Raw genomic sequence first — 12,902 nt, 5'->3', positions numbered from 1 at the left:
GTTTTCCAATTCAATTTTTTGCAATTATTTTGTCAACAAAGGGGGCACAGCTATAGAGTGAGTATACCATTGTAAATACTGTGTACCTTCTTCAAATGATAAACTCCCAGTCAGTTATTTAATCCAAACATTACAAGACATCATTAAAGCAAAGGAGAGCATGGACTATAGAATCCAATGCATGGAGGAGCTTACTCTTTGCTGAGAACACAATACTTGCCTTACCTTTCTTCTTTAGGACCTTTTCCTTCTTGGCAAAAGGATAAAAGCTAAGAGCTCCTTGGAAAAAATAGAGTGCCCTACCAAAACCTGACATTTGGGATAAAGAAATGAAATACAAAAACTATCTGACTCCCAAGAAAAATAACAAGCAGGAAAGTCCAAATGCTCCTGATTCCCATATGTGAAAAGCTAAGATAAAGGCTATCTCTTCAGTCAACCTACTCAACCCCTACACAAGACTCAAGGAGCTTTCCCATTGACCACATATTTCTTCTTTTTTTTATACCAAGACATAAGGCCAGCTTCCTACTCCCCGTATCTGATCACTTCATCCTCTGTGTTCTTCCTCCCAAATGGCTGTTTACCCTGCAATAGAGGCCAATAAGTAAACCCTAGAGGTACTGAAGGAATATCTGAGAGGCAGTTGCAGTCATGACAACACTTGTGACATCACAGAAGAAGCTTGGGCTCTCCAGGATACAAGAGATTTTTCAGGGAGGACTAATGATGATGTCACTGAGAATTGCCATAGCCTACCTACTAAACAGCTTCCCTTACATTGACCAGATTTGAGGGTGCCATTTCTAGGAGTTTCTCCTGTGATACAGTGGAAACCTTTACATACTATATCTCTCTAAAGGTAGAGACTTCTCTTTGCTTCATTAGTGGTTACATGCTCTGAATGGACAAAGTTAGTCAGGTACTTAGCATGGCTAGAAAAGATTTAGGAACATAGAGTGGAGAAGACTCTTCCAGATAATATTTTATTCCCAGGTTCATTCCTGTGACTTACAGTTCAGTATCCCAGGATTTCTCTATTTCCCAAAGGCTAGTATTTTGCCTACAGACCTTAATTGAATGAATATTGTATTTCACTTTCTCATTGTACATTCCTTGATAAGAGACTTTATTAATATTCCTGTATGTGTACTCAAAAATTCTGTTTCTAATTCCATTTTCATCAAAGCAAAGGACAAAATGACTATAGAATTCACTTATTTAGTCCTTTTTGGAATCAGTACTACACTATCTATCGTCCTGTGTCCCCTTCAATAGACTTGAGGGTCGGATGTTTTACCAAGATTGTCTCTGAAGCCCAAACATAAGATACCGGAAGATGGGTAGAAAGAAGAATGGCTTGAGGACCAGTATAACCTCAATTTCAATAGGTTCATAAGACAAGAGGGATTCTATTTGGCATTGTCATTTCTGTACTCTATATTCTTGAACTAGTTGTGCAGAATCCATGTTACAATTCCACCTAACCACATAGCTGTAGGAGCCATCAAAAGTATATATATATATATATCTGCCACCAAAACTTGATAAGATTGATGTAGCTAAAAAGTAAATTCTGCAAGCAACCAGACATAGATATTTCCTGAGAGACACAGGTAGATCATGTCAACTGCCTAAAAAACACAAAGACCCAAAAAAGAAAGAGAACTTCAGACCAATTCCCTTTATGAATATTGACACAAAAATACTCAATATAATTCTTATGAACCGAATCTAAAAAACAATCATCCATCATGATCAGGGATACAGGGATGTTTTAATATACAGAAAACCATCAATGTTATCCAACATCTAAACAAACACAAATATAAGGACACATGGTCATTTCATTAGATGCTGAGAAAGCATTTGACAAAATTCAACAACATTTCAGTGTAGGGAGCGTTGAGGTAAAACATAAATGGTGCCGACATCCAGTCCTGTCTGGTAGTAAATGATTTATTGCACATGCACAGCCTTTTCCCCTTGCCAGGGTGGCTGTAGGATAATGAGGTGATCCGGGGCCCTCCTGTGGTGATCAACGATACTGCACATGAGCGTTTTTTCCACCTGCATCAGTTCGAAGGGATGGTAATAAGGTAATGAGGAATTCATGTGCCACCAATCCCTGAAGGAAAAGTAGCAGGTGTGATAGTGGGGTGATTCATGCTCGACCAATCACTGAAGGACAATTAGCATAACCACAGCCTGTTGTGTATATAAGGCAAGTGATTTTGGCAATCAAGGTCCCTGTATCAACAAAGAGGTGGTCCTGCCATAAAGGCTGTAGAGAAGAATGCGACCTTGTTGTGTCTCCATGCCAGACGAGGTGGGCGTGAAACTTCAGAATAAAGAAAGATCAGGAATTGAAGGCCCATTTCTAAACATAGTAAAAGAAATGTACATCAAGCTGCTAGCCAATACCAAACTAAATGGAGAGCAACTTGAAGCAATCTCACTAAAATCAGGACTAGACAAGGCTGTCCAGTCTCTCCCTACTTATTCAAAACAGGACTCCATGTCATAGCCAGAGAAAACAGACAACAAAAGGAGGTCAAAGGGATACAAATTGGAAGGGAAGATATCAAAATATCACTATTTGCAGATGATAGGATAGTATACACTTAAGTGACCCAAAAGTTCCACCATGGAACTTCTTAACGTGATGAATAACTTCAGCAAAATGTCAGGATGTAAAATTAACTCAAACATACCAGGAGCAATCCTCTCCTCCATGGATAAACAGGCTGAGAAAGAAAATAATGAACCCACACACTTCACAAGAGTCCCAAATAATATAAAATATCTTGGTGTGAGATTAACCAAGCAGGTGAATGATCTGTATGACAAGAAGTTCAAGTATCTGAAGAAAGAAATTGAGGAAGATCTCAGAAGATGGAAACAGCTTCCATGCTCATGGATTGACAGGATTAATATAACAAAGATGACCATTTTGCCAAAAGCAATGTACACATTCAATGCAATCTCCATCAAAATTCCTACTCACTGCTTTAATAGAGGTGGAAAGAGCAATTTGGAAATTCATTTGGAATACTTAAGAAGTTAGACTCTAGAAAGCAAAAGAATTTTAAAAACATATGTTCTAGGGTCTTTCTGCCCCCTTTTCTCAAAGTCCTAACTAATATCATATCAAAAGTTAATGAAAATATTTTAAACCCTTTCCAAGGCACAGAAACTTATTTGTTTACAGCCAATACGGTACAATCGGGGTGACTTTCAGCTCTTTATGAGAGGCACAACCAGAAACGTCCAGCCCCTACTACTCCTATATCCATATGCACAGGAGGCCCAGATGGAGCTATGTGGTTTTTTTTTCTTAAGTCAGGAATGTGAGCAGAGTTCTCAGGGGTTTCCGTCCCTCTGATTGTCTCAGACTGACCCACCCCACACGAGATTTGGGTATAGGATGCTGTTTGGACCAGTTCAGATCCAGGTGCAGTTTGGACTGCAGGTCTCCTGCAGCTTAAATGCTCCTATATATATATGTGTGTGTGTGTGTGTGTGTGTGTGTGTGTGTGTGTGTGTGTGTGTGTGTGTGTGTGTGTGTGTGTCCAGAGGCACTATGCAGTTTCCTCTTGGGCTAGGGATGTGGGAACAGGTGGGCGGAGGTGGCAGTCTCTCCTTCCCTGAGTTCTCAGTATTGCCCACTCTTCTGTCCCACAGAGTTTCCAAAGGAGTTTCAAATTTTCATTCCCAAACCTACCTGTCTCCATCTTTCCAATTCTCCACCAGATGTGTTGGAGAAGACGCCTCTGGTCAAGGGGAGGTACAACAGGCCCCACCAAACAAAGAGGTCTGCAAATCTTCTTCTCTTAAAGGTAATCTCAGTGATTTCCATATTCCACAAATGGATTAAGTCCTGCCCCCTCTCAACATGAGACTTTAATACCTTCGCCAACTGCCAAATCTTGGCAGAGAGCTATGTCCACTCACAAAGACACTCAAAGATGTCCCACATCTCCACCCAAGTGCCTTATGCAATCTGCTTCGGGTAAAATGAGTTGCAAAGTGATTCTGCTGACAAAGGGGATTTCAGAAATTCCTTATTAAACCAAGTGGAACTTCAAAGTCCCCCACTATTAAAAATGGGCTTAAATCATCACTTATGATCCAACGGGAACAAAATACAGTCACAAATCCCCAAGTGAACCTCATAACACACATAACAGCACAAGCAGAGAAAAAACTTTCTGCTTGTACACCATTAGATCAAGAACGATTGCCAGTTTCAGAAGGGGCACTTCAGAGTCCACACCCACACAAGATGTGTTAGAAAATTCTGAGTCCACCCAAGGAACTCTTGTGCCTTCTGAACATAAAAAATATGATCTAGTACCCTCACTATCTCCACCAGTACTTCCAATGTCCCTTATACAACAGAGAATTATTCAAATATTCTCTACCACCAAAGAGGACCCTCCTGACTTGTCATGAGGCCCAAAAGAGACAAGGTTATCAGAACACACACTCAATGAGCCATCCAGACATCATATTGATACAATGTACAGAGAAGATAAAACATACCCTTCCTCCTCAGGGGACTCTAGGTCATTCTGTCCTGAAAAGAGGGACTCCAAAATTTTCCACACATACATCAGAGATGCTAGAATTTCCCAAAACTGAGCAGGATTCTCTGAGTAGTACTCTATCTCATAAATAGACTGTGGGATAACATCTACAAAAGGAGATCTACCAACAGCCACATATGTAGAAATAGCTTGTAGATGTGACACATGTACAAAAGATGTTCTAGGACATTTTCCATCTGTAGAGAAGGTTATGGATGCAACCATACATGAACGAGGAGTAGGGGAACATGATATGCAAACACCAGCGTCTGTAGCATCCTCGACATCTGAGGAAAGGGATTACTTGGATTCCATTTGTGCAAAAGAATGGATATGACCTCCGCAAACTTCACAGTTGGCTATAGGAACTTCTTAATCTCCTCAAGATCAGCCATCTTCCCCAACTACAGAAGATGTTCCACACCCTTCCAAACATGCACAATGCGGTTCCAGTCCTTCTTTATACCCACAAGCGGGCCCAGAAAATCTGCCAAATACCTCACAGGATATGGATTTTACCTTATCTTCTGAAGAGGCCTTGGACCCTGTTTTGCCTATCAAGCAGGCTACGGAACATGACACTTCAATTCTTCAATACGAAATTCTCTTTCCATTTTTTTCAGCAGAAGAAATTTTTCTTGGAACTTCCACAATTACACAACGCTGTCCAGAAACATCCTTATCTGCTCATGAGGCTCTCAGACCTCTCACATATGACCATGTTGCTCTTGGAGAGGTGACATCTTCATAGTCAGCTCTAATACCTTCCCCCCATTCTGACATCACAGTCAGGATTTCCACACGATACATTAAGACCTTCCTCATCTGAGAAGGATGTCTTAGGATCTACTGCATCTGAACAGCATGCTTTACAACTATCCCCATCTACCCAAGTAGATTTATTTCACATGTCCACTCTGGGGAGAAATAGTTGACATTCTCCCTCTACCAGAGTGGACCACAGGCACCCAGTTTCTAGAAACAAAGTGTTAAGTTTTGATCATTCTGATGGAGTCTTTAGAAATTTCTCCTCTAAGGAAGCCAGTTTCAACCTTCCCCCTTCGGCCAAAAGGGATCTTGTGCCATCTTCTGCTGCCCAAGAGACACCAAAAGCTACAATTACTCCTCAGGTGAGTCCGACACCTTCTCCTTCTGTACAAAGGGACGTGGAATTTTCCAAAAATGACGAAGGTATTGTGGAAATGTGCCAATCCTTACAAGGGCATGCTGGACATTCCATATTGTCCCAGGATGCTCAAATAACACCTCCTTCAACCGAAAAGGCATGTTCACCATCTGCCCTAGGGTTTCAGGGAATTTCATCACCACTCTCTAGTGCTCCAGAAAGTGTTCTCCATGCTCAAAGTGATTTGTCATTGTGCAAATTAGATTTCAAATATACAAAACTTTTTTTATATTTACAAAGGTCTGAGGGAAACTCCACATCGAAAAAAAAATCATTTAGAACTTGTTCCATTAGCCCAAGTATATCAGAAAAATTTCATGTCTTCTAAAGCATCTAAACATCAATCTGGTTCTAGCACTCATTCTGGGAAACATTTACAATCAGTCATACAGTCCCCAGGACCATCAAATTTAATAAGGTGTATCTAGAAACTTTACCATCTGCCAAAATGTCTTTAGGATGTTCAGCAACTTCTCCATGAGCTTGGTGAACCCATAGAACAAAATAACTAAAGCTATCTTCCCAGGATGTTTTCCCAAGATCCACATATTTTTTCTTTTTTTTTTTTTATGCCAAGACAGAAGGCCAGCTTCCTTCTCCCCATCTCTGATATCTTCATCCTCTTTGTTCTTCCTCACAAATGGCTGTTTACTCTGAATAGAAGGCTAATTGGTAAATCCTAGAGGTACTGAAGGAATATCCGAGGTGCAGTTCAAGACATGAAAATACTTATGACATCACAGATGATGCTAGGGCTCTCCAGGACGCAAGAGTTTTTTCAAGGAGGGACTAATGATGATATCACTGAGAATTGCCATGGACTACATGCTGAACTGCTTTACTAACATTGACTAGATAAAAGGGTGCACTTTACAGAGTGGAAAACTTTACCTACTATATCTCTCTAAAGCGAAGGAATTCTCTTGGCTTCATTATTGATTACATGCTCTGAATGGAGAAAGATAGTTAGGGGCTTGGCATGGGTAGAAAAAATTTAGGAACCTAGAGTGGAGGAGATTAATCTGGATAATACTTTTATTCCCAGATCCATTCCTATGGCCTATAGTCCAATTTTTTCAGAAATATGTTTCCCAAACACTACGATTTTCCCTATACTCCTTTAATGGAATGAATATTACATTATATTTTCTTATTGTACATTCTATGATAGGGGACTTTATAATATTCCTGAATGTGTACTCAAAAATTCTTTTTTCCAATTCCATTTTCTGCAATGATTTTGGCAACAAAGTGGGCCCATCTACAGTGTAAGCATAACAGTGTAAATACTGTGTACATACTTCAAATGACACACTACCAAATCCTTATTTTATCCAAAAATTACCAGACATTAATAAAGGAAAGTACCACATTGACTATATAATTTGTTTCTCTATTCCCACTTGATATTATTTCTGCAATATCTGCCTTCCTGTGTTTCGTTGCCACACATGAGGGTTTTGGATATTTTACCATGATTTTTATTAAGGCCAAACATAAGATATAGGAGGCTGGGCAGCGAGTGGAATGACTTGAGGACCAGTGAAACCTCAATATCAGTAGTTTCAAAAGAACAGGATGGGGTCTACTTGGTGTTGCCATTTGTGAATTCTACAGTCTTGACCTAGATGCACAGAATTCATGTTAAAATTCCAGCTAAATTTATAGCTTCAGGAGCCACCAAAAGTACATATATATACATCAGCTTCTGAAACTGCACAAGATTTATGAAGGTAAGAAGTGCATTCTGTCAGATATAAATATTTCCTGAGAGACACAGCTAGATTATACAAATACAGAAGTGAATGCTAGTGGCAAACCAGTAAAGTGGAAATGGACTTCTTGTTTGTAGATTTTGAGGAAAGATTACAAGAGCTGAAGGGGCTTTAACAGTATAAGAACAACAATGCCAATGAACCGGAGCTTTCTGATACTAGAACAATATTCAAAGAATGTACATGGACAGAGCTATGGCTCCAACTGCCTATGTGGAAGAGGATGGACTTGGTGAGCACAATGGAAGGAGAAGTCCTTGGTCCTCCCTAGGTTTGACTCCAAGTTCAAAGGAATGTCAAGGGGTAGTATGGAGGGTTATAGAAGAGGAGGGGGGACCAGTTAGGGATCTTATGGGCAGGAAACTGGGAAAGGAAATAACATTTTAAATGTAAATATAGAATCATCCAGTTAAAAAAAGCAATAATATTTGCTAAAAATGAAAGATATTAAAGAAAAGATAATTGCCAACTAATCATACCTATTGACTTAGAAATCTACAATTATAGTCAGAGTAATACTAGTGGAAAGACTAAGATGATGAAATCTGAACTAGAGCACTTCTCTCTCCCAGATAGAAGTATCAGACAGAAACTGCACTATAGGTACCCAAAACATTGAAGAGTTTACTCTGAGCTGAGGACATAATACTTCTCCATCCCATCTTCCTTAGTAACTTTCTCTTTCTGACAAAAAGTATAAAGTCCATGACCTGTCAGGGATACAACTGTGCCATTCAAAACACTTGACTTTTGGAATAAAGAAATGAATGATATAAACTCTCTGACTTCCAGAAAGCAAAATAACAGGGAAGTTCAGATGCTCCTGAGAGGGTCCTGGCTCCTGATTCCCTTATGTGGAAGGCGAAGTTAAAGGCTATCTCTTCAGAGATATGCCTCAACACCTAACAAGGACACACTAAGCTTTCCCAAGCACCAAATATTTCTTCCTTGTTTTTATACCAAGACAGAAGGCCAGCTTCCTTCTCCCCATCTCATATCCTTCATCCTCTTTTTTCTCACTCCAAAGTTGTCTCTGAATTAGGCCCATTAGTAAACCTTAGAGTTATTGAAGGAAAATCTGAGCGGCAGTTGCAGTAACTACAACAGAAGGAGCTAGGGGTCACCAGGTTGTAAGAGAGTTTTCAGGGAGGTCCTAATGATAATGTCACTGAGAACTACTGTGGTCTACATGCTGAACACTTTTCCTTACATTGACCAGATTCTAGAGTGTCCTTACCAGGTATATCTCCGGAAACACTGTTGAAACCTGTATGTACTACATCACTCTAAAGTAGAGACTTCTCTCTGCTTCTCTAGTCGTTACATGCTCTGAATGTAGAAAGTTAGCCAGGAGCTTAGCATGGGTAGAAAAAATTTAGGAACATGGAGTGTATGACATACTTCTAGATAATATTTTTATTCCCAAGTTCATTCCTGTGACATAAAGTTCAATTTTCTGTGTTTTCTTTCTTTCCCAAAGGCAAGTATTTTCTCTACAACCTTAAATTGAATGAATATTGTATTTCAATTTCTTCCTGTAAATGGGTAGTTTTACCAAAAGGTATGGCCAATAGCCTTCTATGTGTCAACATTTGTGGGCAATGCCATTGCCCCAATAAGACAGAAGTTTCCTGCACCCCATTTTACAGATGATATCCTTTTAACTGCAAAGAATGAAGAGATTTTAGATTTAGTATATAGAAATTTATTTAAATTGCTAGAAGGTAGGGGATTTGATTACTGCCCCAGAAAAGGTACGAAAGGGCAATTTTGTAAATTATTTAAGAGCAAAACTAAGTCCTTATAACATTATCCCCCAGAAGGTTGAATTGAGGAAAGATAATCTTAAGACTCTTAATGATTTTGAAAATTTGAAAAATTACTAGGAGATATTAATTGGGTCAGATGTCATTTAAAATTACCTAATTATGAATTAAAACCATTGTATAACATTTTAAGAACAACAATGCCAATGAACAAGGGCTTTCTCATACTATACCAATATAGAAAGAAAGTACATGGACTGAGGAATGGCTCCAAATGCATATGTGGCAATGGATGGAATTTTTGGGCAACATAGGAAAGAGAAGCCTTTGTCCTCCCTTGTACATCTTTCACTTCAAGGGAATGTCATTCAGGAGAAAGGCTGGTTAGAGAAGAAGGAAATGGGAATGTGTAGGGATCTTATATGCAGGAAACAGGGAAAGGAAATAATATTGGAAATTTAAATATAGAAACATCCAGTTAAAAAAATATAATTTGCTAAAAAATAAAAAAGTAAGATGTAAAAGACAGTAAAAGTTGCCAAGTAATCACACATATTTACTCGTAAATCTGATGTGGTCGAGTAATACTAGTGGAAAGACTGAGATGATGAAATCTCAACTAGAAGCAATTCTGTGTCCGTAATATTAGTGTCAGACAAAAAAATCACTATAGGTGTCCAAAGCATGGTGTTTACTCCGAGATAGCAACACAATATTTGTGCTTCCCTTCTTCGTTAGTTCCTTTCTTCTTGAGAAAAACAGTAAAGGTCAGGAGCTCAGGGAATCAATTGTGCTCTTCACAACACTTGGATTTTGTAATAAAGAAATGAATGATATAAACTCTCTGAATTTTAGGAACCATAAGAAGAGGGAAGTTGAGATGCTTCTGAGAGACTCGCAGCTCATGATTCTCATATGTGGAAGGTTCAGATAAAGACTATCTCTTTAGCGATCCCACACAACTCCTATCTTGGACTCACTGAGCTTTCCAAGGACCACATAGATCTTTCTTTTTTTTCATACAAAGACAAAAAGCCAACTTAATCCCCTTCTCATATCTCTTCATCTTCTTTTTTCTCACTCCCAAATGACTGTTTACTCTGAAATAGAGGACAATTAGTAAACCCTAGAGGTAATGAAGGAACATCTGAAGATCAGTTGCAGTCACAGCAAAACTTGTGACATCACAGAAGAAGTTTTGGCTCTACAGGATACCAGAGATTTTTCATGAATGAACTAATGATGATGTCTCTAAGACCTGCCATGGCCTATCTGCTAAAGAATTTTTCTTACATTGACTAGATTTGAGGGTACCCTTTCCATGTATGTCTTCTGTAACATAGTGGAAATGTTTACATACTCCATCTCTCTAAAGCTAGTGACTTCTCTTTGCTTCTTTAATGGTAACATGCTCTGAAAGGACAAAGTTAGTCAGGGTCTTGGCATGGGTCGATGAGATTTAGGAACAGGTGTGTAGAAGATTCTTCTAGATAATATTTTCATTCTCAGGTTCATTCCTGTGGCACACAGTACAATTTTCTTCGTTTTCTCTGTTCCCCAAAGGCCAGTATTTTCCCTACAGACAATTATTTGAATGCATGTGCATTTCAATTTTTATTGTATATTCCTTGATAGGTGACTTTATTCATATTCCTGAATGTGTACTCAAAAATTCTCTTTTCCACTTCTATTTTCTGCAATGATTTTCGCAACAAAGGCGCCCAGCTCTAGAGTGATAATAACAGTGTAAATTGTGTGTATCTACTTCAAGTGGTAAACTCCAAATTCCTATTTCATCCAAAAATTTCCACATATCAGTAAAGCATAGGACCACATGGCGTACAGAATTTGGTTCTCAGGTCCCTTTAGATATCGGTTCTTCAATATCTCTGTTCCAGTGTCTCTGGGTTAGATTTGAGATTTTTGAATGTTTTACCATGAATATTTCTTGAGGCCAAACATAAGATAGAGAAGGATGAGAATTGATAAGAATGGCTTCAGGACCAGGGAAACCCCCACTTCAATAGTTTCATAAGGACAGGAGGGAATCTATTTGCCAATGCAATTTGTGGACTCTACATTCTTGACCTAGTTGCACTGAATCCATTTTAAAATTCCCCCTAACTTCATAACTGTTGGAGCCACCAAAAGTATATACATATATATCACATATATTTCATATGTATATGATATATATATGTATATATATATATATATAATATATATATATATATATGAAATCAGCCACCAAAACTAGATAAGATTTATGAAGCTAAGAAGTGCATTCTACCAGGAACTGGATATAGATAATTCCTGAGAGACACATTTAGAGCATGTCAAATACAGAAGTGAATGTTAGTGGCAAACCAGTGAACTGAAAACAGACATCTTGTTGGTAGTTTTTGAGACAGTATTACAATAGTTGAAGGTGTTGTTAACTCCAAAAGAACAATATTGTCAATGACCCAGTGCTTTCTTGTACTAGACCAATATTCAAACAATGAACATAGAACTATGGCTCCAAATACATATGTGGCAGAGTATGGGCACCAATGGAAGGAGAAGCCTTGGTCCTACCTAGGTTTGTCTCCCAGTTCAAGGGAATTTCAAGGGGCAGAATTATGGTTAGAGAAGAAGGGATTGTGAACAGGTAGTGATCTTATGGGCAGGAAACTGAGAAAGGACATAATATTTTAAATGTAAATATAGACTCATCCAGTTTAAAAACACTATAATTTGATAAAAATTTAAAAAAGAAAGATTTAAAAGTAAAGAAAACTGCCAACTAATCACACTTATTTACTCAGATCTCTAAATTGGTATTCAGAGTAATACTAGTGGAAAGACAAAGATGATGAAGTCTCAACTAGAAGCACTTCTTTCTCCGAAATATCCGTGTCAGACACAAAATGCACTATAGGTATCCAAAGCTTGGAGGAGTTTACTCTGAGCTAAGTACCCAATACTTGTCTTTACCTCCTTCCTTAAGACCTTTTTCTTCTGGGCAAAAAGAATAAAGGCCATAGCTCTCAGAAAAACAACTGTGCCCTCTCAAAATCTATTCTTTGCAATTAAGAAATGAATGATATAAGCCCTTTGACATTCAGGAACCATAAGAACAGGGAATTCCAGATGCTTCTGTGACGCTTCCAGCTCTTGATTCTCATATGTGTAAGTCTCAGATCAAGTCTATCTCTTCAGCGATACCACTCCAACCCTTCCAAGGGCTCTCTGAACTTTTCAATATACCACTTATTTCTTCATTTTTTTCATACAAAGACAGAAGGCCAGGTTCCTTCTTCACATCTCGGATCTCCTCATCCTGTTTGTTCTCACTCCCAAATGGCTGTTTACTCTGAATTAGTGGCAAATTAGCAAACCAGAGAGGTAATGAGGTAATATGTGAGAGTCAGTTCCTGTCAGGACAATAATTGTTACATCACAGAAGAAGCTAGGGCTCTCCTAGTTACAACAGATTTTTCATGGAGGTCCTATTTATGATGTCACTGAGAACTGCCATCTCCTACCTGCTAAACAGCTTTCCTTACATTTACCATATTCGAGGGTGTCCTTTCCAGGTATGTCT

The sequence above is a fragment of the Rattus norvegicus genome, chromosome X (genome assembly GCF_021556685.1).
Source record: "Rattus norvegicus strain SHRSP/BbbUtx chromosome X, alternate assembly SHRSP_T2T, whole genome shotgun sequence".
NCBI classification, from domain to species: Eukaryota; Metazoa; Chordata; class Mammalia; order Rodentia; family Muridae; genus Rattus; species Rattus norvegicus.
The sequence above is the reverse complement of the archived record's forward strand: the minus strand, read 5'-3'. Positions refer to the sequence as shown.